This window comes from Eschrichtius robustus, chromosome 19 (genome assembly GCF_028021215.1).
Source record: "Eschrichtius robustus isolate mEscRob2 chromosome 19, mEscRob2.pri, whole genome shotgun sequence".
In the NCBI taxonomy this organism is placed as follows: Eukaryota; Metazoa; Chordata; class Mammalia; order Artiodactyla; family Eschrichtiidae; genus Eschrichtius; species Eschrichtius robustus.
In genome coordinates, this window is record NC_090842.1 from 1,590,685 (window position 1) to 1,616,196 (window position 25,512).

Sequence of the window (25,512 nt, forward strand, 5' to 3'; positions counted from 1 at the left end):
TGAAATAGCAGGAACAGTGAAGGGTTTAATGTTCACTTGATTCTTCAAAATTTTTTATTTAAAATAATGTATGCCCCAGTCATGCTACTTGGTACCTCAGTGAGATCTGGAAACGCACAAGTATATTTACATACTCTATATAAAATTACTTTATGCATTTACATAACTAAAAATTTAAAGTGTATCTTTTAACTTTATACCTTCAAAAGGAGAACCTATGTTTAAAGATGCACATACCAAGAGTTGGTATCTGAACCCACAGTTAAAAACAGTTTTGTTTTGTTTTGTTTTTGCTGTTAATGGAAATTATTAAAATTCAGCAAACATGAGGACAAGTCACTTAAAATTCATCACTTTATAAATAAATTAAATGGTTAGCAGTAAAAGAAATTTACAAACCAACCAATCCATTCAAAGTCACTTAAAAGTAGACAGCTTTGAAAATGATTCACTTTTCAGTCTTCTAACTACACTATCCAGAGGTAGGACTACTGGAAAGAATTATTAAAAAGTTAGCCCTAAAATGGAGTATTTTGCTGTCCCGTGGCTTCCTGGCTTCCCTGTGCAGGGCACAGCCTGTCACCACACACATCACCCCTGCAGCCCAGGGCAACGAGCAAGGCAAGAAGCCTACCGCGGACAGGGCCCGGCACCCGCACCTCTTCCAGACAGCGTGGGGGCGTTAGGGCAGCCAGTCAGGGGCCAGTGGCAAACCGGCAGCCTCCCTCCTTAGCTAATGACATCAGTAAAACACAGGAGATTTTCCTTTGTGTATGATGTCCTCTGCCTACCCTTGTACAGTTTTTATTACATTGTATATAACAAAACCTCTCCACAGAAGGGCAGGGACTTTCATTCCCCAGCTGCTTAGGCTGGCACCTGGGACCGTGTAGGCAGGCAGTCACGCGCAGCTGGTCACTGAGCCTCAGACATATCCCTACTGGAAACCTGACAAATTCTGATTCTCACATCATAGTCTAATGGCAACCTTGGGAACCAAGTCACCTCTGAAATCAATCAACTGGTAATCAAAATTAAGTGTCCCCTTAAACTAGTTTAAAATCCACAAACCTGATACTCTAGCTTTGCAACATATTATTATCCTGTTCATGGCGCAGAGGCTCCCTCACTAGTAACTTGATAGCAGCCCCTTCTTGGGACCCAGGTGCCAAAAGGTTTCATTGTCATGATTAGGTCCAACCAAATTGCTCTTTATATTCTGGCAAACTTCGATTTAAATCCTAGGGTAAGAAATGGGAGAAAGAACGCCTAACTTCAACTATATGAACTCAAGCAAGTGGGCCATGTCTTTCTGGGACACATGGAACAGGGCACACAGTGTGGGCTTCTGAGTCAGAACCTGAATCCCAGCGCTGCTGCTTCCCAGCTTTAGGGTCTTGGGCAAATTATGTAAACTTGCCAGACCCCAGTTTGTTCATCTGAAATACGGGGAAACAGCATCCGCTGCAGAAGTCGTTGCGACACCTAAATGAGATCAGCCTGATGGCTTCCAACACCCACACCCCTTTCCCTACCAGACTGCGGTCAGTCTCCTGGGTGCTCAGGAGACAGCCATCCAACACACGCCGGATAATCAACTCTGCACGACCACGTGTGCAATAGAATCAAGTCCACCCACCTGCTGAGAGACTACCACTCTGCCAGGCACTCGACCCAGTTCCTCGCATCAACCCTCCAAACAAACGCTGCTCCCCTCACAGAGAAGGAAACCAAGGCCACGTGGCCACTGAGCGCAATCCGGGCTTGCATCTCCGAGCCGCTGCAGGAGCAGGTGCCCAGTGCCGGCGCCGGCCCGATGCATGACGCGAGCTCCTGCTACCTGCCCAGGGACTAATCCCCACTCACCGCCACTGTTTCGACAGGAAAATGGGACCTGATCTCTAACTGACTTCACACGTGCGTGTTTGGAACAAAGCCGTCACATAAATCGGGGACTTGGACTGAACCAGCAGACTTTGCCTGTTGCTCTTTTCTCCCTTCTAAAGTTTTGTGCTGATCCAGCTAGGTTGCTATCTTAGCCCTTCTAGAACCAAAAAGACACATTTTCACACAGATTATTAGAGAACAGTGATGACCATATGGGAATCAAACTTGCGACACCAGTCACTTATTTTTTTATTTTAAATGTGTCTAAAGTTTGAACCTTAGGCACTTACACTAAAGGTGAATCTCATAAAAGAAGCCCTCACAAAGGTGCACACTTCTACACCGACACCACAGGAAATGCTGCCTCAAATTAAAATCCTGAGGCTGCTGTACTGTGTGTAAAAAAGAAGTACTTGCAGAGCCTGCATGCCCCACGACGTTTGTATTATGGAAATCACTTCAGCCGTCCAAGCACAAAGCTAACTTCCCTCCTCTCACGGGCAGTTTTCAGTGCTGACCAGAAGGTGGCAGAGTGCAAGGCCCTGTGTGCACCTGCTCCTATCGGGGAGGACTACCGCTGGCAGCCTTCTGGGCAGCACGGATTGCTCCGAGAATCCGAGGAAGGGGATGGCTCCTCTCCCTAGAAAAACCTGGACATACACAATTTATCCCCCACTTTCGGAGTTCAAAACCTCCTGAGGTCCACCCACTGAGAACTCCTGCCCTAAGTATGCTGTACATTATTCTACTACATGCCCAAACTCTCCACACCGTGTACCGCAACTATCTGTTTGCAAAGTCTGTTGGGAGACCCCCCCGCCCCGGCCCCATGAAGGGCCTGAGTGGAAGGGCTCAGAATCACCTGGGTTCTCCGAGCTCAGCAAATGGCTGGCACTCGGTAGCAGAGCTACCATATAACTTATTGTCTGAACTTGGGGGCGTGTTTGAGACTGAAAGGGGGCACTGTTAACCATTACAGCAGGCATGAGCCTGGCTATCCTAGGCACACTGGGACACACGGTCACCCTTAGGAGGCCCTGACAATCTCCTGAGCAAAGGGGTCCCATCTCTTCTTTCCCTGTGGAACCTCCTGGGATTTTCCAATCTGAGGCTACACACAGGTGAACAGCTTGCAGAGGAAAACATGCCAAAGAATCTTCCTGCTTATCAGAAGCAACCTGAGTCACACCTTGCTGCACAGAAGGGGTGTGTCGCTGGGGGTCAGAAGACGGTGTGTGTTCCAGGCCCTGCTCTGGGCGAGTTAACTGGCTCTCTGGGCATCAGTGTCCTGTTTTGAGATTAGTTCAACTCGGCAAATATCTGAGTACGTGCTCTGTGTCAGGAGCCAAGAAAACCATGTGGTCTATTAAATGCACACAACGAAATGGAGGGTCCTCTGGTCACGTCTTCACAACCCCCAGGCTCACTATTCTTACTCAGTCTGTTCTTCTCACACCGTCACCCTGTCATCGAGCGTTCTTGGCAAGGGTTAGAACTCTTTAGTCCTTTGACCCACAAGACAGTGAACTTGCCTGGAGAACAGAATAGCAGTGTCCATCACTGTGTCTCCACAGCATACTACACTGGCAGACGGGGACGGAGAGACGCTCGTTGACTAAATCACAAGGTCTCATTACTTGATGAACTACCTGTTGCACGCCAGAAAGAAACTTGAAGTAAGTGCCTACTTTTTAGAAGACTATTCTAGAACTGAGAGACAGAGTGGGTGCTGCCTCGTTTCCCAGCGGCCATTCTGGAAGGCTGCGCCCTGACTGCAAGGACACTGCTACAGTATACAACATGTGGGAACTTTTCTTTCCCAGCAACCTTTAGAACCTGCAGGACACTCCCCTGGCACTCTCAGTGGCAGCAAATCTTCCCTCTCTCACGGTGGGTCACTTTGACAAACCGCAGGAAGCTGTTCAGGGCCTGGTCTGGTAAGTGAGGTGAGTTCCCAAGCCAGGTAAGATGGTTTTTGGTCAAACGTGGGGTGTGACTATTGAATGAGACTGATTTTCCTCCTATGGCTTGTATATTTACTACCAAAACAGGAGTTCCAAAGAGGTTTTGGCAAAGGAGCACCAAAGAAATACAAGCCTAACCTTCCAGGTTAATAATTTTTAACAGAGCAGTCCCTATCTGAATGCCCAAGTTCTGCTACATCTGGTTAAAATTCAGACTCATAACTTCATGGATTTACAACATCCAAAGGAAGGATGTCAAGGTTGGTGATAGACACCATCCCCAAACTGACTAAAGTTGACATCAAACGACTCCTCAGGGAGGAAGCACTCACCTTGAGATGATCTGTGAAAAAGGAAAAAACCTCTTCAGTGTTTGATCGTTTCCCACCCAGAACTGGAGACAAGTTCCAGCCTCTGGGACACACGTGATTGGTTTCCAGAGCTGGCTGGGCTCCACACATGTGCTCAGATTGTAAAATCATCAGGCAAAGACTCCCCTGCCTGGGAAGCGGGAATCAGCCTGGGTCCAGGCTCACCCTGAGAATCCCAACCTCTGCTCTGGGACAGGACCACTCCACAGGCAACACGAAGGAGATGAGAATCAAAGGAGAAAAGATGACAGCACTGCTATGCCTCTAAATGCCCTCTTCGTCCATTCTCCCCAAATTGATCTGAAGAACTGACCTGCTCTCACAGATATAGAACTGAACAGCTCATTTAAGACGATCAACCACTCTAGCCGGCAAACTCAGCTGTCATGAAGTAGTCAGTAAAACTGAAGTTTTAGCAAGAGTAATGCCGAAAGTCTTTAAGTCTTAGGTTCTCCCAGCAATGAGCCGGCATCCTTTGGGCTCTTAGCCAAAGGGGCACAAGGAATTTTATTCCAAAGAGTGGCGCGCGTCTTGGGACACAGCCAATAGGTCCTACCTGTGCCTCCGGGAAGCCGAGGGAGCAAGTTCCAGGAGGCTCCGGGGAGCTCAAAGCTCCCGAAGAGCTTATCCCCAATCCGGAGGGCGAACCTGTGTGCCTCCTTCCGCCCCCCACCCCATCTTTGTGGGCGGAAAGCAGTGCCACGCGAATATCCCGGAAGAAAAATGACAGCTTCGGGAGATCAACCCCACTGCAGGGAGCGGAAGCAGCTGTCGGGCGCTCGAGCGGAGGGGGTCCAGGACCCCCAGGCCGGCTCGCCCGAACGGAACGTGGGATCGTGCCTAGCTCAGCTTCCCCTTCCGGGGCCCGAGAGCCACGTTTCGGCGGGGGGCAGCCTGGAGCGCTCCCCGGAGGCGGAGGCGGAGGCGGAGGCGGAGGCGGCGGGGCTCCCGGGCCTCGGCTCCGCGCAGCCGCCACGCTCCCCGCCCGGCCGCCTCGGCCTCCTCCTCCCGCCGGCCCGGCCTCCCGCCGTCGCCACCACTTACCTCAGCGCAAGGGCAGAGAGGGGGCCACGGCTTCGCAGGGGTCGGGGCGGCGCGGGGAAGACGTCCCTCAGCCCTTCCGCTCCTCACAGGCTCCGGCTTGAGACGCGACGCGGGCGGAACAAACGGGCTCCACTACCCGCGGGGGCCGGCCATTGTACGACGTCATCAGGCCGCGACGGTTGTCTGCGGGCCGGCGGGCTTCCCTCGCTCGCCACGCCCTCCGTCCGCTTCCTTCCGGCCTCCGCGCGGCCGCCTCCGCGCGGCCCCGCCCCCGCGGCGCGCGCCCGCCCGAGCCAGCACGGCGCAGGCGCGGCCGGGGCACCGCCCCTGGGGCGGGTCTCCGAGCCGGCGCACCGCCCGCCTAGCCGCAGGGTGGGCTTCCCGCGCCGCGCGGTCTCGTGAGCCGCGAGTGCCGGTTCGCGCCTGGCAGTGCGCTCCGCGGGCGGTACCGGACCCGCGGAGGTGGGTCCTGCGACGTCGGGGCTCGGAACTTACGTGCCTCCATGCGGCTGGAGAGGTCCCAGCCAAAGTTAATCCTTTGCGGGAAATGAGTTTAAATAGCAAATCTTAAACATTTTCAACTTCTTCCCGGGGACTAAATAGCTCCCTCTCTGTTAAATATAATCAGTGCAACGCAAAATTAATCATTTTCGAGAAACTGAGTTTAAATGTCAAAGACTAAACATTTTTTTTACAAAGAAAATATTTTTATTTGTATAACAAATATTCTAAGAAATGATGACATAATAAAATTAACAGAGTTGATGTGATGTCGAGACACAAATAAGTATGTAATGCTATTGATGATTAATCATTTTGTTTCATCCAACCTCCTCCCATCGATTATTTTAGAGAGCATCTCTGGTGTATTTCTGACTGAATCTTAAGCATGATGTATCCAGGTGATTCAATTAGGAAATCTTTGAAAGAATGAAGCCTAAACATTTTTAAAGACTATTTCTGTGCGACTAAATAGCTCCTGCTTTATCAAGTATAATCAGTCCAACACAAAATTTAATCATTTTTTGAGATATTGAGTTTAAATGTCAAAGCTTAAACATTTAATTATTATTATTATTATTATTTTTTTTTTTTTTTTTTTTTGTAAGCAATCCAGTGTTGAAAAGTTTGCTTCATCATTTTGTGGTGCTATCTTTGGGTTAAGAAACAGGATCAACTAAAAAGAAAATGTCATAGAGTCCTGGTGGATTTTGCCACACTGTGGCTTGTAACCTATTTGCTGGAAGCACCATAAAGTTCTCAGTAGTAAAAAATCAACCTTAATTAGCTTTTAAATTGAAAAGCAAATATTTTTTTGTGTGCTGTCTTAGAATGAGAGGTCCAGGGTGGGATTTTCCCCATAGGAAATAAATAAAAATAGGAGTTCCGGCTGGCAAAAGGACATAGACCACTGAAAGGTTAAACATTTAAAACTATTGCCAATGTTGTTAAAAAGTAGCAACAGGTCCAAAATGGAGTCACTTATGCTAAGCCTATCAAGACTTAATACCTAATTTAATTGAAGTTTTAGCCTCTCCCTAGAGTGGAAATTTAAACCCATCAGTCAGCACTAGGGAGGTGATCTGCCTAAGACCCCTGCATCCCCTAAGGGAAGGTGCCCTTGCTGGAAGTAACCCACCCTTTTAACTTCCTTGTCTCACCCTCCTGTGCCTATAACAACCTCCATTTTGTACAGCTTTTAGAAGCCTTTCTGCTTGCTACATGGGATGCAGCCTGATTCATAAATTGTTGAATAAAGCTAATTAGATCTTCAAGTTTACTCAGTTGAATTTTTAACACTGATTTCTTAAAAATAATCAGCTCAAAAAAACAAACAAAAACAAAATAATAATCAGCTCAACACAAAAGTTAATCATTTTTTAAAGATACTGCGTTTAAATATCAGAGCTTAAAATTTTACACTCTTTCCATGTGGATAAACAGCTGTGTATCTTACTAAATGCAGTCAGCTTAATGTCCTTGATCAGAAGGACATCATGTGGCATTGGGAGTATTTTTACAGCTTACCAACTGCCTTCACAGCCCTCAGGGTGGAGCCACACAGAGCCTCCTGCAGAACATCAAACTGTCCATGTTACAATAGGAACCTGCACTTAGAGGGACCCTAGGCTTGGTCGAATGCTCTGCTGTCCTCGCCTTAAGATTCTTAATCATTTTTGAACAAGGGGCCCACGTTTTCACTTTGCAGTGGACCCTGTGTGAATGAATGAGCAAGAGAAGAAATTGAGGTCATTGACATGGAGCTACCATTTGACCCGGCGATGTCACTCCCAGAGAAATGAAATGTGCGCACAAAAACCTGTACACAAATGTTCCAGCAGTGTTATTCACAACAGCCCCAGAGTGGAAACAACCTAGGTGTCCATCAACTGATGATGGCTCAGTAAAATGTGGTCCAGGGAATTCCCTGGGGGTCCGGTGGTTAGGACTTGGCCCTTTCACTGACAAAGAACCAGGGTCGATCCCTGGTCCAGAAACTAAGATCCTACGAGCCGTGTGGCACGGCCAAAAAAAAATGTGGCCCATCCATACGGTAGAGTACTACTCAGCCATACAGAAGATTGAACTCTGTCTAAGAAGAGATGCCGTGGTCCAACCGTAAGAGGACACAAGAAGGTGGAAGGGGGCTTTCGCCAGAGCCCGGATCCTGGACTTCCAGGTTCAAGAACTCTGAGAAATAAATGTCTGTAGTTGAAGCCCCCCAGTCTGCGGTATCTGTTATGGTCGTCTGAGCTGACAAATACATTCTATTTACGTGAGATATCCAGAAGAGGCAAATCCACAGAGTCAGAAAGTAGGTGAGAGGTTACCAGGGGCTGGGGGAGGTGGGATGGGGAATGACCACTTAATGGGGACAAAAGTTCTTTTAGGGGTGATGAAAATGTTCCAGAGTCAGGCAGTTGTGATGGTTGTACGACTTTGTGAATATACTAAAAACCACTGAACTGTGCACTTTAAAAGGGTAGATTTTTGAGGGTGGGAGGAATTGGGAGATTAGGTTTGACACATATACACTATTGACAAGTAGGTATAAAATAGAGAACTATCGAGAACATACTGTATAGCACAGGGAACTCTACTTAATGCACTGTGGTGACCTAAATGGGAAGGAAATCCAAAAACGAGGGGATATATGTATATGTATAGCTGATTCATTTTGCTGTACAGTAGAAACTAACACAACATTGTAAAGCAACTATACTACAATACAAATTAATTTAAAAAAATGGTAGACTTTATGGCATATGAATTATACTTCAATAAAGCTATTCTTTTTTTTTAAAAAAGAAAAGAGCAACTAAGCTTGTGCACCACAACTACTGAGCTTGCACTCTAGAGCCCGCGAGCCACAACTACCGAGCCCGCATACTACAACTACTGAAGCCTGCCCTACTAGAGCCTGTGCTCCGCAACAAGAGAAGCCACCGCAATGAGAAGCCCGCGCACCGCAACGAAGAGGAGCCCCTGCTCGCCGCAACTAGAGAAAGCCTGTGCGCAGCAACAAAGACCCAACGCAGCCAAAAATCAATCAATAAATAAATGAAAATTAAAAAATAAAAGGAAAGAAATGAAGGGAGATGGTAGAGGAGAGGAGGAGGGTGGGAGCTGAGAGGCGGTGGGAGAGGCTTGGGGGAGGGGACTCCTCATAGGTGAATCTCTGAGTGTCCTCCCGTTTCTCCCTCCCCTTGCCTCTGGATCCAGCCACATCACCACCTGCCAGGATTAAGGCCACAGCTCCAGCCCCTCCCCCCGTTTCCCGCTCCATCACTGCCCCGAGCCCTACCCTCTCCCGGCACTCAGAGCTACGTGTCTAAATCTCGGGTTGGTTCCAATCTCATCACTCCGGCCTGAGACCCCTCCAGCAGCTCCCTCTGCCCCCAGATAAAACCCACCCCTGAGCACGCTGCCCCCCACTCTGTACCCCCGGGCCGCTGCTGGCCCCTCCGCCCCTCCCGCCCGGCGTTACTAATCACAGTGTTTTCAACATCCGGAGTGTGTGTGTATGTGTGTGTGTATGGGGGGGGCGGCGGGGAGGTGCATTTAGAAAGACAGAAAGTGGCCAAGGTGGGATTAGAACCCAGGTCTCTCTGAATCTAAATCCTCGACCTTGAGCCACTGAGTCCCCAGGTGTAAGGATGCAAGCTGTGTTCTCTAGGCCTCAGTGTTCCGGCTCTGCGAAGTGGGGCTATTCACCCCTGCTGCCTCCCTCTCAGGAGGGAAGGAAGAGACAGGAGGTGACAGGCACAAACATCTGTCCTTATATGGACTCCCAGCAGGCCTGGTGCCCAGCGATCTTGTGGAATCCTGGGAGGCAGCCCCACCATTCTCTCCGTTTTATAGTCAGGGAAATAGAAACTGTAACATCTAAGAGCTGGGATTCCACCCCAGGCAGTCGGACCACAAAACCCAAGTGGTTGGGCTTCCCTGGTGGCGCAGTGGTTGAGAATCTGCCTGCTAATGCAGGGGACTCGGGTTCGAGCCCTGGTCTGGGAAGATCCCACATGCCGCGGAGCAACTAGGCCCGTGAGCCACAACTCCTGAGCCTGCGCGTCTGGAGCCTGTACTCTGCAACAAGAGAGGCCACGATAGTGAAAGGCCCGCGCACCGCGATGAAGAGTGGCCCCACTTGCCGCAACTAGAGAAAGCCCTCGCACAGAAACGAAGACCCAACACAGCCAAAAATAAATAAATAAATAAATAAAAAAGAACCACTATGTCCATCCAAATAAATAAATAAATAAATAAATAAAAATATAAAATACTCTAAAATCAAAATTTAAAAAAAAAAAAAAAAAACCCAAGTGGCCTAGCGAATGAGGCTGTCTCCAGATTAAGGTACTCTGGCTGTGGCTGTTACGTAAGAGAAACGTAAACACCTGTTTCATCCAGCCCTGGTCATTTGGGGTCACTGTCACCGGCAGCCACTGTGACATTAACTGGCACATCCCCCCACATTCTGTGGGACAACAGGTGTGGTCCCATCAGGCAAGGGCCTTTGGGTCAGTCGAGGGCCTGCATTAACATTACTTATCGTATAAAATAGCTGTGGCCACGGGCTGTGACAGACCTCTGGATGGCCGTAATCGTGGAACTCTGGATGGGAACTTAATGGTGTGGTAATCTGCATTGGGCCACGACCACCTTGGGAAACAGCGTGGCGTTAGTGAGAGCAGTGCCTGGGATCAGCAGCTCCACCCTAGACAGCGGGGTCCCTGGATCACCAACAGCAGCAGCCCCTGGGGATTTGTTAGGAATGCACATTCTCAGGCCCCGCCCCACTCCTGCTGCTTGAGGACCTCTGGCTGTGGGCCAGCGGCCTGCAGGTTAACAGGTCCCGGGGAAGAGTAAGAACCACTGGCCTGGGACTCTCTTGCCCATCCCAGCAAGGATGTTCATAGGTCCCTTCGTAATAACCGAAAGAACAAAGGCAAAAACGAGAAATGGCCCAAATGTTTACAGGTGATTGTAATATCACACAATACTTACAAGATTGTAATTGTTTAGCATTGTAACATATGGATCCCAAGCTTCTGTGTATGAATCTATACATAAATCTATACAAGGGTGAAGCGAAGCTGCTTCCAAGGTGGGAGGGGGCGCTGGGTGCCCTGCTGAGGAGCCATGGGGCCATGGGAGGCTCCTGAGCAGGGCAGTGACAAGAAGGGCGCGGCAGGTGATTATTTTAAAACCCCTGTCTGACAGTTCTTGCGTCTGGATCACCCGGGGGTCTGCCGCGTTTCCTCTGGTTTTCAGCGATCTGGCCCTTTTTCATCGCACGACTTGTATTTTCAATTTGCTGTGGGACATTGTGGATGAATTATCTACTCCCAAAGAAGGCGAGGCTTTATTCTTCCCTGCAGGTGGTTTTAGCAGATCACTGGGCCCTGTTAAGATTTGCTTCTAGGCGTCAACAGGGCCGGTCTGTGCTCCCAGGGAGGGGGCCTTCTACGCCCACCTCCCCGTCTGCAGGCTGCATCTGCAGCCTGTCTCTCCCAGTGCCACACATTACTGGCTCCATGCCGCGGACCTCCCCTCCCAGGTGCTTTCCGCTGGTTCCTGAAGTTTTCCCCAAGGCTCACTTTGCCCTCTGCCTTCGCTCAGGGCTCATCCCCTCGACCCCGCCCCAAATGCCTCAACGTATGTGTGTGTGTCTTTATGAGTTTGTCCAGGGGCGAGGGTGAGCCCCGCACAAGGGCTTCTGTCTGAAAGCCACATTTGCGAAAATGAATCTGCTGGACGGATCCACCGGGAGGAGGGAACCAGGAGTTCTCGCCTCTCCAAGCGACTGGATGCCAGCCAGCCTCCGCGCTGCCTCGGGCTGTCACCAGAGGGCGCGCCAGTCCGGGCATTTGGGGTCCCATGCTGGGAGGGCCTCAGGCTCCTGGACGTTCAAATGCTGTCCGTCCCCTGCACTAGCTCACGGTCACGTGGTGAGGGGCCCAGGTGGGCGCAGGCTCACGTGCGGGCCCTGACACGCACACACGTGCACACTCCCCCATCTTCATCCAGACCCCACTCACATCGCAGCCCCTACGCAGACGCAGTGAGAGGGCTCCACTCAGGAAAGGATGGGCTCCACCGGCAGGGGTGCTGACCCCCGTGGGGCCCCTGGTCCCTCCAGGCTCCATCCTGGCCTCGTGGGGTTCCCGGCACTGACCCCACCTGGCCTCCTTCCCTCCCTGGAGACATCCAGGGGCGACCCTGAAACCCAGCCAACAGGTGGCTGCCTGCCCCTGTCTCATGAGGTTCACAGGCCCCGGGGAGGTTGGGGGAAAGGGCTCCTGGGACCTCCTCGCCTGAAGCTGTGTTGTTTATGTGGCCCCAGGGCCCCTCGCAAGGCAGGGCCTGGGCCGGCTGGTTCTGGTGAATGAATGAATGAATGAATGAATGAATGATTTTTTTTTTTGTGGCCTGGCCGCACGGCTTGTGGGATCTTAGTTCCCCCACCAGGGGTCGAACTGATGCTCTCAGCAGTGAAAGCGCGGTGTCTTAACCGCTGGGCTGCCAGGGAGGTCCTGATGAGCGAATACTGAGCTAAGGGATGAAGGTCAGCTCAGTTCCCACCTCGCGGGCTTTATCGAGGACCCTGGGTTCCCTCCCATGGTGGACAACCCGGGGGCGGCAGTTTCACACCCCAACGCCCTCCTCCACTTTGGCCACCAACAGAGCCCACGTGAACCCGCAGGCCATGCTGTGGTCCAGCCGGCAGCCTCCTATGCTGAAGACAAGTAGACTGTGGTGGCCGGGCTCCAGGACGGCCCCAGGGGGTCCTGCCTGCCTGCCTGCCTGCGGGGACGGAGCTCCCCAGCAGCCCCTCAATCAGGCTGGGCCTTGGCGACGCAGGGGACAGCGTGCTGAGCTGCCGTGTAGGGAGCCCGGTTCTCTGCTGGTCTGGCTGCAGGGAGAGGCAGAGGCCCCGTCCAGCCGGCCCATCCTCCCTGTGGGCGCCAGCCAGGCAGCGGACACCGTCCCAGCCGTCATCACGTGCAGAAGAGCCGCCGACAGAAAGGCAGGATAACGAGGAGGCTGCAGTGTCAGTCCTGCGCTAGGGGTGGCCAGTCACCCGGCACCAGAGGACCAAGGCGGCAGGGGCACTGCCATGGCGGGGACCAGGCGCCCCACCCACAGGTGCCCCGCCCCTGTGTGAGCTTACTGCCTGAGGGTGACTTCTCCCCTTTCAAGCACCAGCCTGCCGAGTCTCTTTACGCCTACAATCTTCTGTCTCTGCCTCCGTCTTCCTTTACACAGACATCACCTCACTCTCCAGGAGCACCTCCCACCCCACCCCTTCCTCACCTGGCCTGGCCTCATCACTCCTCTCTGCCCAGATTCCAGCAGAACCCATGGCCAAATACCCAGGCGTGCTGCTCAGATATTCATTCATAACCAGACAGTGTGACCACCAACCAGCCAGAAGGGCCTCCGACATAGGACCAGACATTTACGCTTTGGATCCTGGGCCGTGGAGACGTCTGGACGGTTCCAGGGAGTGTCAGGGCGGCAGGGTGGAGGGCCTTGGGACCAAATACAGGAAGGATCCCATGAGACAGGCAGCCTTTCAGTGGGGTATTTCATCTCCTTTTCTTTCTTCCTTTCTTTTTACAATATATTTTAAAAATATTTATTTATTTATTTGGTTGCACCTGGTCTTAGTTTCGGCAGGCTGGCTCCTTAGTTGCAGCTCGCTGGCTCCTTAGTTGCAGCATGTGAACTCTTAGTTGAGGCATGCATGTGGGATCTAGTTCCCTGACCAGGGATCGAACCCAGGCCCCCCGCATTGATAGCTCGGAGTCTTATCCACTGCGCCACCAGGGAAGTCCCTCGTCTCTTTTCCTAACTACAGAATCAACCCACATTTATCGATGCAGACAGAAAAACAAGGTGACCCAGGCGCTGGGTGTCCCTTTTCTCCAGACATTTCTGGAGCCTATGGCCGAGGACACCAACTTTGTAGAAGGAGAGATTTGGGTTCAGATACCAGCTTTACCATTGACTAGCTCTGTGGCTTTGAGCTAACCAACTTGCATCTGTGAGGCTCTGCTTTCTCTTCTGAAAAACGGCGACAATAACAGTTGCCACCATGAGGGGATAGTTGTGATGGCCACACAAGATGCCCAGGGCCGGGCCCCATGCCTGGCACATGCCAAGCTCCTGGCGGATGGCTGTTATTAGACACGAATACATTTTGCAAACAGGTGAGAGCGCTCACCTACTGTTTGCAGCCCGCCCTTTAACTCAGTGGATTGCATGCCAATCAGTTTTTCTCAACCACGTCTGTTTTAACTGCCAGACATCCAGCTGTGGGGACATAGCATCAAGTCCTTACCACTCTGAGTGGCCATCTAAGTTGTCAGCGAGTTGTCTTGCTGTGAACAAGAGCTCCGTAACTGCCTCATACCTGGGAGAAGCCACCGAGGGTTCCTGTGCTGCTTGGGCGGGGTGTTGCTGGCTGCAGGACTCCACGGGCACCCGGAGGGTGGAGACGCGGGAAAGTCTGCGGGCTGTGGTCTGTCCACAGGTGAGCTAGTGGGTGAGAACTCAGGGCGGGTGAGGCATTCTGTACATAGGTGCTGGGCGGCGACGCCCCTGCCCCTCTGGCACCTTTTTCCTGTCCGAGAGAGAGAAGGAGGAGCCCCGCGCCCAACAGCAAGGCGAGGGGTGTAGAGCGAGGGCCTAGCGTGAGGCTGAAGACAGATTCTAGTCCAGCGTGGTGATTTCAGCACCAGCCAGGAGGACAGCAGTCGAGAGCCATCCTGGGAGCGGAATTCCCAGGGGAGGGCCATCCTGGAGGAGAGGGGGGAGGTGCAGGAGGTGGGTTAGGGGTGGCAGGGCGAGCCAGGGAGATCCCCTGCCCCCCGGGTACTGCGGAGCCCTCCGTGTGGCCCTCCCAGGGTTCCAGGCAGCCCCAGTGGGGGGCTGGGCTGCCATGTTTGGGGCAGTGGGACCACAGCCTGCCAGGCATGCTGTCTCTTCTGCCGCCCTTTCTCCTCCTCAGCAGCCCTCCCCCACCTCCACTCATCTCTGTGTCCAGCCAGGTCCTGGGAATCACATCTTAGGGACCAAGCAGATGAAAATGCACTCAGCCAGGATTCACGTACGAGAGTGTTCACAACAGTGGCGCCTGATTCCCCCACAATGGAAACAACCCAGAAGTCCACTGAGAGTCCATCACGCGTGGACATATCGCAGCCCAGCTCTACGGCGGAGAATCACACAGCAGGGGAAACGGACGAGCTGGTTACACACAGCCAGGTGAGTCCCCACCCGCCAGTGTCACTGGAATAAGCAGGACACAGCTGCAGTGGCTCTGGTTATAGAAAGCTCTGAGGCGGGCAGAACAGAAGACAGTGACGGGGCACCCCCAGGGTGGGGGCGGGCGATGGCACCCATGTGCTCGCTTTATTCATTCGACCGTTGTTTCATGTTCCATGCACCTTTCTCTGAGTATATTATGTTCCAAGATCAAAACATAAAGAGACAAGAGAAGACGCTAGGTGTTGTTGGTCTTTCTAGAAGACATGTATTCAAGGGCACTTCGCCTGGATGCTCGATTTGGTGGCCAGGGATCTGCATGCTACCCAGGTCCCTCCAGCCTGAGGCCTCCGGGCCTGGGACTGGAATCTGCACTTTAAATGCCTTGGAAGAGCCAGGCCGCTGGCCACTTGGGGGTGACAGCTGGGATTCCTGCTTTCTGAGCCAGCTGAGGGGGCCCTTCGGGCTCTGTTCCCAAAGGCTAGCCGAGAGAAGGTGTGCCAGCCGTGGGGTGCACAGCGGCAGTACCAGCCCAGCAGGAAGGGTGGGGCACCCCTGCTCCCTGGAGCCCCCAGGCCGGGGCCCCAGTCCCGCTCCTCCACCTGGACCATTCACACCCCTGCCCGGGCCTCAGTCTCCCAGCCAGCACGGGCTCAGCTCAGGGTCCCCTCCTCTCCAGATCACAGTGGAAGGCCCTCGGGGGGCGGTCCCCGCACCAGACTCACCTTCAGATTCCAGACATCTGAGCCCCCCGCCCCCCGCCCCAGTAATCCCAGCCTCACGTGTAAGGGGACCAGTCCACGCCCTCCCCACCTCCTCCCTGGGTCTCCGCCTCTTCCTGTCGGGCTCTAGGGGCTCAGCGGGCTAGCGGGGTCCTTTGCAGCCTGGCGAACCCGTGGCCTGGGGAAGGCAGGGGGCTTGGGCTTTCTTCTCACGGGTGTCCCTGCGGGAGAAGCTGCATCGGCTGCCTTCAGCCCCACCAGGGTGGCCGGTGGGGGGCGGGGAGAAGGTGGCGGGGCGCGTGCGTGTGAGCACCCAGCACGTCTGTGGGCGGCACTGCAGCCTGCAGAACCAGAAGCCTTGCTGTGGGATCGGCTCTCCTCTCCCCCTGTCCCCCTCTGGGAGGAGGAAGGTGCCGAGGCTCTTCGCTGGGTAAGCTCTCAGCTGGGAGGCGGTGGTCCCGGCTGCCCGCCTGGCGGAAGGCTTTGTTCAGACAGGCTCGCCTGCAGGCAGGAGCGGGAGGTGGCGGTGAGGAGGAGGGGGGCCCCCGAGACACCGAGGCGGCAGGGGCCGCCGGGTGAGCGCCGGGCCTCAGGGGGCCTTGCACACGGGGGTGGGGGGCTGCTGGGAGAGCTCTGGGTCTGTCCTGACCCCGGGCCGCCGGCTGGAGGGAATGGAGCCTTTGGGGTCTTGGCGGCTGCCGTGACCCTGGGGCCATCGTCTCCTCCAGCTAAACGGGAGAGAGGCTCTTTTCCAGGAGAGCGAGGGGCCTCAGGCCGTGTGGATCCGCGTCAGCAGACGCCTGTGGGCACAGGTGTGTGGCGTGTTCTGCGTGCTTGTGCACCTGGGTGTGTGAGTGTGGACGGTGTGTGTCTTTAGCTACAGCACAGATGCCTGGGTTGTGATGTGCATTTGTGTACTTGTGTGTGCTTTTGGGTCCCTGTGTTGTGGGTACAGGTGTGCGCGGGGTGAGTTAAGTGTGTGCCTGCAGAGGTGGGTGCATGTGTGTGTGTGTGTCGTTGTGTGTGGCGGGTATGCTGTGCAGGGGGGCTTGGTTCATGTGTGTGTCTGTGTGCTTGTGTGTCCGCGTTTCTGCGTGTTGCCGTGCACAGGGGGAGTTGGGCTGTCTGTGTGGGGAGCATGTGTATGCATGTGTGTGAACACCATGTGACTCTGTGTTGCATGCGTGTGCGGTGCAGGTGTGCTGTGGGTATGTTGTGTGTTGTGTGTGTGCTGCGTGTGTGTGCAGGCGTGTGGTCGGCGTCCTGGGGCCACCAGCTCTCTCGCAGCCCTGCCCTAACTCTGCACCCTGGTCCCTGCCCCGTGGGCCACAGCGGGGACCGCCCTGTGAAGCTCTGGTGGCGTCAGCCTTGGCTCCCGCCGCTCAGCAGAGCTCCGGCTCCGCTCTGGTCCTGGGGCGCCTGTCCAACGGGGAGGCGGGGCTGCCAGGGGCGAGGCTGGGCTCTGCGGGAGCAGGCAGGCGGCACTGCTGGCAGGTGACACCTACGGGGTTAAAGGGTGGAGGTGGGTGGCGCGTGGTGTGCGTGTGTAGGTGCGCTGTGTATCGCGTGGCATCAGTGCTGTGTGTGCCCTGGGCCTTCACCCGTTTGCCCGAGTCCCAGCTGTGACTTCACTCCTCGATCAGCTCACGATACAAACCCTTTTGCCATCACTCCAGGAGCTGAGAAGGGAGAGAGGGGCGCCTATGAACCTCGATGGGTGGACGGGGGCTGGCTGACCCTGGCGTTTCCAGAGCAAGAGGGAGCAGAGCCCGCGGAGCCGCGGCTGGGGCCCTGCAGATGCCCTGGGCGCTCCCGTCTCATCCACTCCGCACAGCCCACCCGGGGTCGAGCTAGGATCCCCTGAAGGATGGGGAGACTGAGGCCCAGGGTGATTAAAGCCTCAATTTTAACATAAGTAACGGACATGCGACAGGTGCCAGGCTCCGGGCCCAGAAATTTCCGTGCCTCGCCGTTTTGTGGGACTCTCACCGTGTTCCTGAGAAGCAGGTGTCTTGATTCCCCCAGTTTCACAGACGAGCTGGCTGGGGCTTGGACACGCTGTGTGGCTTCCTAGTGACGGGGCAGCTGGCCGCTGAGCGCTCAGGAGGTGCTGGGCTGGGGCTTGACGTGCATCCTCCCGGGTTTAACCTCCGCTCGGCCTCACACCTTCGGGATGACGGCCGTCTGCATTTGCGTACCGGGGCACTGAGGCTGGCAGAGCAAGTGGCTCGCTGACTGTATTTACGGCAGAGACCAGAAGGAGCATCCCTGTTCTGTCCCTCGCCTGGCCAGGCAGTCACGTCCCGAGCGCCGGGTCCCTGCGCGTCCCTGGGGCCGGGCTCTCGGAGAGGCAGGTGTTCATCAGCGGCGTGAGGCCCGGCCGCTGGTGTGGACGCCTCCCAGAGCGCCCTCCCCCGCCAGCGCCTGCGCCGCCACCATGGAGAGCGGGAGCGGGCCGGGCAGCCCCAGCACCGTGTCCCTGGTTCCCGGTGATGCCGTCCCCAGCCCTGAGGACAAGATGGCCTCGGTCTTCCCGGTGCTCCTCGTGTGCGTGGTGGGCGTTGTGGGCAACGCCACGGTGGTCCTGGTGGTGTTGACCACACGGGACATGCACACGCCCACCAACCGCTACCTGGTCAGCCTGGCCCTGGCGGACCTTACTGTGCTGGTGGCGGCCGGGCTGCCCAAAGTCTCCAAAAGCTTGGCTGGGCAGTGGGTCTGTGGCCACGCCGGCTGCCTGGGCATCAGCTACTTGCAGTACCTGGGCATCCGTGCCTCCTCTTGCTCCATCCTGGCGTTCACCGTGGAGAGGGAGGTACACCCCGACCCCTGCTGCAAGCCAGGACTTCCTGGCCACGATCCTTGGTAAACTGAGTCTGCTCCCCATTTATGGAGGGGGCGCTGTGTGGGACCCTGGAGGAACCCGGCAAGGGCAGGGGCAGGCGCCGGGAAGCGGGCTTCTCATCTCACCTCTGCTACTGACTTGCTGCGGAATGCCAAGGCAACCCTGCACTTCTCTGGGCTTGGAGTCCCCACCGGGAACGTGGGCACTGGGGCCGGACAGTCTCTTGGGCCTCTTCCAGCTATGAAATTAATGCCTGAGAGGCCATCTAGCCTCTAAGCATGTGGACGCTGAAACCCACTGACCGGGTTCAAGCCCAGCTCTGCCTCTTCCCAGCTGCGCGGCCTTCAGCACATTGGTCCAGAGGATTAGGATGTCTCGTCCAGGGCTACACAGAACGGGGACATAACCGAGGCCTTCTGACATCCATACACTGGCCCGGTCCTGGCTCTCCCCTGCTGTGCCCATCTAGGGTCGCAATGTCCTTGACCCCTCAGCCTGTGACCTTTGGCGGTGGACGGTAGAAAACCCACCCTGGGACTTGCACAAAGGTCAAGGTCTTCGCAAGGGCACTCTGAACCTTGTGGGCCTGGCCGGACCTTGAGGGGCTGCACCTTCCGACTCGGCCCTGCCCTCCCCTCAAGACTGGCACCTTTGCTCTGCCAGCCCCCGAGGCTGCCTCAACATGGCCTCCCAGGTCCCCTATGAAAGGGCCAGTTCCACCATTGCGCCCACATTCGGTTCCCCATCCGGGAATCTGATTAGCTGAGTGGACCACCCTCCATGGCCCAATCCCACGGATCAGCAGGTGGGTCACGTGACTGCCCTGTGGCTTGCAGGTACTTCGCCATCTGCCATGCAATGCGGGCACAGGCCGTGTGCATCGCGGCGCGGGCCAAGTGCATCGCGGCCGGCGTCTGGGGGACCACGTCCGTCTACTGCCTGCTCTGGTTCTTCCTGGTGGACTTGGACGCTGGCGGGCACGGGGGGCCGCAGCCTGTACCTGCCCATCTGCCTGCTGGACTTCACCGTCTTCTTTGTTACGCCCTGCTGGAGGCCACTGTCCTCTACAGTCTCATAGGGAGGGTCTTGATCCAGAGCTCCCCGGCCCACCTGCCACAGCTCGGGGACCAGCTTGGGGGCCAGCATGGGGGTGGTGAGGACCGGCCAGAGCCCGGAAGCCAGGGGAGGCAGCCCCGCGGGCCAGAGGCTTCCCTTCTTCCAGGAAGCAGGTGGGCGGGGGTGGCCAGTGGGGAGCAGGGGTGGGCGGGGTCAGTTTGCAGAGAGGCAGGGAGATGCGGCAGAGGCGTGAATGGACAGAGAGGGGGTGCCGGCTCCACGTTCGTCCACCCACTCACTCAGCAGGTGTCCCCTGGGCACCGACTGTGTGCCAGGCGAGTTTCTAGGTGCGGGGACACGGGGGAGAACAGAACAAGATAAACATCCTGCCCCCGGGGCTCATGGCAGGACAAGTAAACATGGACCCTGTCAGAGGAAGAAATGGAGCCCGGAGGAGTGGGAGTTTAGGCGAAAGTTCGGAAGACTTTGCTGAGGTGATGACTGAATGAAGATCTGAGGTGACCAAGCAGACACCCAGGAAGTGGTCCAGGCGGCGGGGGAGGGGGGCAGGGGGAGGGCCTGGTGCACCGAGGGTCAGCAAGGATGGGGGAGCGGGGTGGGCGCCCCGGGGGCCCGGGAAGCAGTTGGCTCTGACTGGAGGTAGCAGGGGTTCTGAGCGGAGGGGCCGCACCTCCCTCCAGTTTCAGGGGGATCCCCATACGTTTGGAGCCCCAGACAGGTGTGCACAGGTCCCACATGTAACCACGACGGGCACTTGGAGAGGCTGAGGCAGGGGGAAGGCTGAGCAGAGAGGGCCCCTGTGGGTGAGCAGCAGAGATGTGAGTGGAGGGGGAGAGACAGAGAGGGAGACACAGAGACAGAGACAGAAACAGAGACAGAGAGACAGTGAGAGGGAGAGATGGAGAGACAGAGGGAGAGAGACAGGGAGAGAGATAGAGAGAGAGACGGAGAGAGAAGGAGAGACAGAGGCAGAGAGAGAGATGGAGAGACAGAGGGAGAGCCAGAAGCACGGAGCGGCCAAGGCCTGCTGGCACTCAGGGCGTAGCATGGCCCCAGCACAAAGCTATGGACACAGAGATGTCAAACTTCCTGGGGCAAAAGAGTGATGACTTCATGGGGACTCCTCACCCCACTGCCCCTCCACAGACCAATTCATGAAGGACACTGCTATTCTCCTGATGCCACAAGTGGGAGAGGGAGGCTCAGAGAGGTTAAGTGGGCTGCCCAAGGTCACAGAGCTGGGACGTGGTCACACAGCTTAGGCCTGCCGGCTCCAGCACCCATGCTCCCACCCACTGCCCCTGCATCCTGAAGGCGGCAGCAGGGAGGGCCCAAGACTAGAGCAGATGACAGGCCCCCCTGAGACCTCCCCTCAGTTCTGGGGCCCACAGGAAGCTCCTTGCATGGGTCAGTGGAGGCTGCCCTCGGAAGTGGCCAGGACACGTGCCCCTTCCCCTCCCATTGACCCGCCTCCCTTGCAGAGAAGCCGGGACCCTGGGTAGGCAGCTGGAAGTTAGGTGGAAGAGCCCAGAGTATCCCTGTCCTCGGCCCCCCTCCTGACAGGACTGTCTCCTGGGCCTGGCGACTCACTCCTGGGCTGAAAGAACAGATTGGGGTGTAGAATGGGGATATGACCATGGCTGGCTGGGCCACTCAGGACAGTGGCAAGCACAGGCGGGCTGCAGGAGAAGCCGGTTCGTGGTGCGTGTGCTGTGTCATCCTTCACTCTGAGCCCCTGCTTCCTCCTCCTTTTTTTTTTTTTTGTCTGCGTGGCTTGCGGGATCTCAGTTCCCAGACCAGGGATTGAACCTGGGTCCTGGCAGTGAAAGTGCCGAGTCCTAACCACTGGACCACCAGGGAATTCCCTGCTTCCTCGTCCTTCGTGTGGAGATGATAACAGAACCACTGGGAGGGCCCGATGCAGGGGACATAACCTAAGCGCCAGCAGCCACAGCGTCCACCTGGGGCCTTCCTGTGTCATCCCGGGCCCGAGGCCCCGCTCCAGGCATCCAGTCTTTACTTGCTGGGCGTCTGAGAGGTCTGGGGGATAGGGTGCGCCAGGGGGCTCAGGGCAGTGAGTATTTACCACCTGAAGTGGGGCTATTTCATGAGCGCATGGACCAGCACAGCTCTGAATGCCGGCCGTGGGCTCCTGCACAGGAAACGTTTAGCGCAGAGCCATACGCAGTGCTAGTTTAAGTGATTATTGCAGTCACGTCCTCATCACTTACTCAGCAAACATGCCCTGAGGCAGGAGCCGTGTCACTCGGTCACTCGGTGTGCCGGGTGCCAGGGGCTTCCCACCCCTGCCCTCCCGCCCTGCAGGTCACCATGATGCTGGTGGTAGTCGTGCTACTCTCTGCCGTCCTGCGGATGCCCTACCGCACACCGGTGCTGCTCAACTCCTCTGTGGCCCAGCCTTTCCTGGACCCCTGGGGGCTTCTCCTCTGCCGCACCTATGTCTACACCAACAGCGCCATCAACCCCATCATCTACAGCCTCGTGTCCCCGAAGTTCCGGCTGCCTTCCAGCGGCTGTGCGGGGGTGGGGTGGAGGAGCCACAGACGTGCACAGCTGGCCTCAGCTCCACCAGCTACAGCGTGGACCCCAGAAGACGCGGACCGGCGGGAGTGAGGTCACGGGCCCTCAGGCAGCTGGGCCCCCACTCCAGCAGCAGGGGCCTGGTTTCAGCACCATCTGAGGGCTGCCGTCCCCCTGCCCAGCCCCTCTCGCTTCCCTCGGTTTGCTCCTGTGCTGTGTCCTGTCCGCTGGTGGCTGGCAGGGCCAGGAGAGGGGAGAAGCCCCTTTGCCAACGGCTCTTCTGGGTCCCTGGTGCCTTCCCTCCCCATGAACAAGGACTGGTCACATGTCCTAGTTCTGGCCCGGTGGTTGGACTCCATTTGGGTAGCGCTCTCCCCTCCTCTGGAAGCGGGGGAGGTTAGGAGCAGGAGGAAGCTGGGAGGGTCCCAGCCTTCACTGGTGTAAAATTAGGACCCTCCATCTGTTATTATTCATTCGTTTAAGCACTCTGTTTTCCAGGGGAAAAGTCCTGATGGGTATTACAGGAATGCATTTCCAGTCTCTGGTGATAGCATGTGTCAGTCTGGCTGTGGGCAGAGTCCGTGTGCGATGTTTTCCAAGTGGGACGGTGCCACCTGGTGCCACATAGAAAGGGTACCCAGCTTTACCGCTGACACCCAGAGACACCGCTGGCAGACTCGCCACTCACGTGTGCTGAGGCTGGCCGGTACCCCGGCCTCCGGCCTCCTCCCCTTTGAGCTCTGTCCCTGGACCACAAGCCCTGAGTGGTGCTGCCTCAGGTCATAAACAGAGCAGAGCGCTGTGTCTCTTCGGGCCCCTCAGCCAGAAACAGGAAGCCTTCCTGAACCCCTCGCCCGAAGCGTTCAAGCTCTGCTCTTGTGGGGCCCGCTTTGCTGACCACTGCCCTCTACACCCAGCACTGGAGGGGGAGGTCAGGGCATGGGACGGCCAGGCCCCAGGCTTCTTGCTCTCGGGCTCCATCTCTTTTCTGGGTGGAACACTGCAGCCAAAGGCATTGACAATTCAGGCGTCAGGTGGCAGAAGAAGCCCTCCGTGGGGGAGCCAGATGTGTTTCTGGGCCAGCTGGTGCGTGGGACCATTGCCTGGCCCGGCTCTCAGAACCGCAGGCCTCAGTTTCTTCTCGCCACTTCCCAGGCGAGACTCCATATGGAAAGTGCTTTCAAAATCACGGGCGGGTGGGCTTCCCTGGTGGCGCAGTGCTTGAGAATCTGCCTGCCGATGCAGGGGACACGGGTTCGAGCCCTGGTCTGGGAAGATCCCACATGCCGCGGAGCAGCTGGGCCCGTGAGCCACAATTACTGAGCCTGCGCGTCTGGACCCTGTGCTCCGCAACAAGAGAGGCCGCGATAGTGAGAGGCCCGCGCACCGCAATGAAGAGTGGTCCCCGCTTGCCGCAACTAGAGAAAGCCCTCGCACAGAAACTAAGACCCAACACAGCTATAAATAAATAAAAATTAAAAAAAAAAATCGCGGGTGGGGACACAGATCAGCCGTTGTCACCTCTGCTGTGACTCCAAGCGCCAGCGGAGGCTGGGCCGAGGGCCACATGCGGGCGGCCAGGACCTGGGACCCCAGAGCTAGGTCAAGGGCCCGGCAGGCGGCCTGCTATGCGTTGAGCGGTCCGGGCCCCAGGGCAGGACGCGGCCTGTTTGCAGGGGCCGTATGGTGTCGGCCAAGCGGGAGAACGGATGCCCGGCCTTCCATTGGTGCTCGCGGCTGTCCATCCTGCTGATCCACCAATGAGAGGAGAGTGTGGGTGTGAGTGGGTGTGGCCGTGGTCACGTGACAGCCGCAGACAGCGGGCCCCGCTGGCCCTTTGCCCGCCGCCTGTCCACGCCAGACCGTCCTCCTGGTGGTCCTTACTGATGGTCAGGGGCTCCGGGCCAGCCCGCTACAAGCAGCCCTTCTAACCCAGCAACGACCCTGTCAAGGGAGACCTCCAGTTCTCCCGGTTTCACTGATGAGGAAGCTGAGGCCGGGAGACCTTCAGGCCGTCACCTGTCCCCTGTGGGTGAGCCGCTGAACTCCTGACCGCAAAGCTCTTTAGGCCAAAGGCACGGGACCTTGACCCCATCCCCATTCTCTCCAAAATTATTTTCCTCTTGGGCCCCTGTGATGCTCATTAAAGCAGATTTTCCGTGGACACTTGTTTGGAAGAAGGTCTGTGTGTCCAGAGGTCGCCCAAATGTGACTTCCAGGATGGAAGGAGGTGGGAACGAGGAAGTACTTTGGTCAGGGAGGAAGGGCGTCCTGAAAGCTGGGGCCATGGTGAGGCTCTGTCCCCAGAGAGAGCCGAGGGACAGATGGGGGACGATGAGAAGACGGGGCCTCGCTGGAGGGAGGGCGCCCTCACCTCGACCTTGTGGCTGAGCCCAGGGGATGGAGGCTGCCCGGGAGTGAGCATCTCCTGTGGCCGCTGAGGGTGTGCGGCGCCCAGGTCGGGGCACTGGCGTTAAGAGGCCAGCCCCGGCCGCGTTACTTACTGTCATGAGCCCTGGCCGTGGCCCCTTCTTGCTTCATCTGTGAAATGGAGGCGAGCTCTGCAGGCCTTCCTGCGTGGGCGCCGACGGACGCAGCACAGCTGGGACAGCTTTTCCTGCTTACTCTGTTCCTGGCTTCAAGCTTTGTTTCTGGTACCTTCTGGACGGTCTCCTGACGCTGAGGTTACCTCTCCAACCAAACCGAGCCCCTGCTGTGAGGCTTCGGGTCTCCTCCTGGCCTTTCTTGATACCCTTCCCGTCAACCCGTCACACACCTCGGCTCGGGTGCCCCTGCCCCCAGTTAAGACCGGGCCGAGGGAGGGTACTTGTCACGGGAGTTCTGGCCTCACCTCTGTGCCGGTCCTGCTGTCTGAACTGCTCCTTTTCTCTTTTCGTTTGGCACAGGGACATGTCGTTGACAGGGAGGTTGACTGCTTTATTGTCCCTTACCCAGGACATAGATGCAAATCAGGAAATAAGTTAATTTGGGCACCCCACTCCCCTGCAAATGAAAGAAGGGAACTTCTGAAAGTCGGAGAGGACCCCAAACTGCTGCCCTGATGCCCAGGAGTGAGCCTGTGCTCCGGCTTCGCTTTACACACAGCTCCCAGGAGCCCTGTTGGGTGGTCCAGGGCTCCCCAGACCTGGTGTGCGTCAGGCCTTCCCCCTGAAGCCCCTCGCTCAGTCGCTCCGATTTCTATTTCCTGGTTCTCACAATAGCCGTTCCCACGTCCCACCCCCTGGGGAGCCTCAAAAATACCAGTGCTGGGCCTGGGCCCACAGTTC

The 25,512-nt window shown here is 56.2% G+C and overlaps 1 protein-coding gene and 1 pseudogene across 4 annotated transcripts in view; one reads left to right on the plus strand and one right to left on the minus strand.

Moving 5' to 3' along the window:
* The window catches only part of ZC3H18 (zinc finger CCCH-type containing 18), a 51,461-nt gene extending 46,033 nt beyond the window's left edge, over positions 1-5,428 (minus strand). For 3 of the 4 annotated variants that reach the window (XM_068528267.1, XM_068528266.1, XM_068528265.1), the window contains exon 1: positions 5,267-5,428. The gene's annotated coding sequence lies outside the window, so the exon portion shown is untranslated. Of the gene's footprint in view, positions 1-4,778; positions 4,800-5,266 lie in introns of those variants that run through there. The other variant, XM_068528268.1, reaches the window with a different exon arrangement.
* Positions 5,429-18,199: 12,771 nt separating this feature from the next.
* LOC137753575 (thyrotropin-releasing hormone receptor-like) lies at positions 18,200-23,989 on the plus strand (annotated as a pseudogene).
* The last annotated feature ends 1,523 nt before the right edge of the window (positions 23,990-25,512 follow it).